Below are 3241 nucleotides of genomic sequence, written 5' to 3'. Positions count from 1 at the left end.
ATATTAATATATATAAATTAATTTGAAAATTTTCGTGATTATGTCGATTTTTTTCAAAATCCTAACTTACTCATAAAAATATATTCTGAATTTTCGCTATATATATTTTTTTTAATTACATTAAGAACAACCGCCTTATTAGACTTTGTATTACATTTTCATGTTTATTCAAATATTGAAAGATTATTTATTGATGAAAAAAAATTATTATTCAAAGTTCCTAATTTAATAAAAAAATAAACTATAGCTATAAATTATGGCGCCGAAGTCCTATAAATCTATAATAGGGCGAAAAACAATTCAAGATATGTAGGTAGGTAGTTTATTTAAGTATGTAAATTATAGTTTTTTTTTTTATTCTTTGTGGTCGAAAAACTAACTGATGTTCTGTATTAATATTGTTGTTTTAAAATTTTATAGAATATTATTATAAAGGTTTAATGTGAATAATACACTTTTAAATTTCGTACTACACACAATTTTAGGGTCTGTTTCTTACATTATAATGTAAGCGCCTGTTGTGACCGTATAAACAAGGCTTTACCTTTCATGTGTTCGACGTACAATGTACTTATACAAAAAAAAATTTAAATTAATAATACTATTTGTACGTAATTCTCACGCAGCGACCCTTGTTGCTGGCAATTTCCACACAAACTTTATATGTTTTTCAATTTTCTGGTGGAATTATTTGTGAACGGACTTCAAATTTATTCAGCTAGATAGTTTAAAGGATCCTTTACTGGAGTGCTAAGCTACATTTTTGCAAAACAAAATTTGCCAAAATGTTTGATTTAAGTAGTTTAATTAGGGTAAATACATTTTTCATTGTAAAATATATTTCTTACATTATAATGTAGAAGGAGCATGTTTTGACTGTTCAAACAGTATATATATATGACAGGCAATAACGCACGTCGCCGCCGACAACCATATAATATAATATTATATGCTCATAATCATAATAATTAATAATATATTAGTTACGGTGAATGATGTAAACGTGGTAAAAGACGTAATTCCCCGATAAATGACATCATTTACCTAAAAATTGGTAAACGTTGTAAATGCAGACATTCTCCAGTTATTGTCGTCAATCACCAGTTTAATTGGAGAATGATGTTTAAAAAAAATTGTCTAAGCTTGATGGCGGTACAACTGTTCGTGTCCCAATACCAGATGTTGATAGAGCTCAATGTTCTCCGCGTAATTTACTTATTTCTGTTATTATTTCATGCGGAGATGACATGTATAAATTACCTATGTAAGGCAATTTTAATTTGATAATGTTTATTTAATTTAAATAAAATAAATACCCGAATGTTTGAACCAGGTACAGAATATGGGGTGTTGAAACACAAATATACACGAGCACAAATTTCTCCGTGTAAAGAAAAATTTCTAGAGCTTGATAAAGCCATGAAATAAATTAAAGACAGGGAAATAACATTAAGAGAAGCAGCAGGACATGGAATAGCTGGTCATCAAGGATTTAATCGATGCAACTGCAAAACTGGTTGTGGTACTAAAAAATGTGCTTGCAATGCAGCGGAAATGTTGTGCAGTTCAAAATGTCATGGTAACCAAAATTGTACAAATAAATTATTTGTAATATGCACGTATTTTACTATTTTATTATTTTTTTATTTTTTTATTTTAGCAACAAATCATAATTATAAATAGTACCTATTGTAAAAAAATCCGTGTATTATTTGAGATTTATCATAATTTACCATACTAGTTTTGGTAAATGGCATAAATGACTGGTGAAAGATGTACATTTGAATTTAAAATTTGGTTTGTTACATCATTTATCTACATAATCGAATCATTTTGGTAAAAGACGTTATTCACCGGAGAATGACGACATTCACGAATATTCATCTTTTACCGTAACATATATATATATATAGGATGTCCTGCGAGGTTAGGTTATTACAAATAATTAAAAAATAATATACAATGATATATAATCATTAACTCGAGAAAACCAAAAAAGTATGTGTTACGTCTATAAATTGTATCCAAATAAGTTTTGCAATCCTTTACCTATCCATAAATAAAATAATTTTAAACAAAATATGTACCCAGGTAAGTATAAAAAGTATTAAATGTATTATGGAGCATTTGATTAAGGGCGCCTTTCAAAAAATTGCCCTGGGCGTCAAAATACCTTGGGCATGCCTTGACTTGACTATACTGTATGTGTTATGACTGTTATGTTAATATTATGTTATAGTGTTAAACGATCATATCGCCGATTAAGAACGTTGCGAATACACGCCGTGTCAATGCCGGAACTATTAACGCACTTTGAGACTCAAAAGGGTCACCGACCACCGTTATTATTAATATGCAAAAAGTGATCGAATATCCGAAATAATCGAAACACTCGGATTTTGAAATTTATTTATTTATTCAAACAAGACTGGTTTTATATTATGAATACTTTGTTTTTAATGTAAAATATTAAAAATATCTACACATTTTTGTTGTTTTTGATACTACATATTACTTAAAAATTAAAATAGTAGCTAAGTAAGAATTGTTTTTGAATAATTATTCTATTCAATTAAGTGCAATTTAAAATAGTTTCAATTCAGGGAGTTTTATTATGTTATATTTTAACAACTATAATATATTATATTACACGGTTATCTCAGTTTAGACTGCTTATAGTAAATTGTTTTGCTTATTATTTTTCTCTATGGTTGCGTTCTTTGCATCACATACAAAATGTATTCTACACTCAACGAAAAATAACGATCAATTTTAATAAATTATATTTATCAATCTTCAATAAACCACCTTTATTAATAAGAAAAAATAAATTGTCAAGGTAATAAAAAAAAATATTATGTCAATAGAAATTTTATTAAATTAATAAATAGAGAAATATACGTTTTGTTGATTTTATAAATTTGATTTATTAAAATGATAATTTTGTTTTCAGTAATTTGATTAAATTGTTTATTGAACGAATAAATCGTTTGTAAAATTGACAAAATATTTTATACTAAAAATCTTAGAATGTCCAAATTTTGCGTATTTCAACCGCCGGTTCTCGCGACACTGATTACATTGAGTAATTAGTATTATACAGAGTGAGTTAGTGAGTCATAGTGTTTTCCAGTTTTTGAATAGTAACTGTACAGAAAAATAAGGAAACACGATGATCCACCTATATATACGCAACATATTAACACGTTTGTATACCTATAGTCATTAGTCCTATATTTGA

General features: G+C 27.3%; 1 pseudogene; it reads left to right on the top strand.

Annotated features, from left to right (window-relative positions):
* The first annotated feature begins 1127 nt into the window (after window positions 1-1127).
* On the top strand, window positions 1128-1673 carry LOC149058474 (uncharacterized; annotated as a pseudogene).
* The last annotated feature ends 1568 nt before the right edge of the window (window positions 1674-3241 follow it).

The sequence above is a fragment of the Diuraphis noxia genome, unplaced genomic scaffold, assembly GCF_037042655.1.
Source record: "Diuraphis noxia isolate RWA-SAM2 unplaced genomic scaffold, SU_Dnox_SAM2 contig0002, whole genome shotgun sequence".
Taxonomy (NCBI): Eukaryota; Metazoa; Arthropoda; class Insecta; order Hemiptera; family Aphididae; genus Diuraphis; species Diuraphis noxia.
Note: the sequence above shows the minus strand (reverse complement) of the source record. Positions and strands in the feature narration are given on the sequence as shown.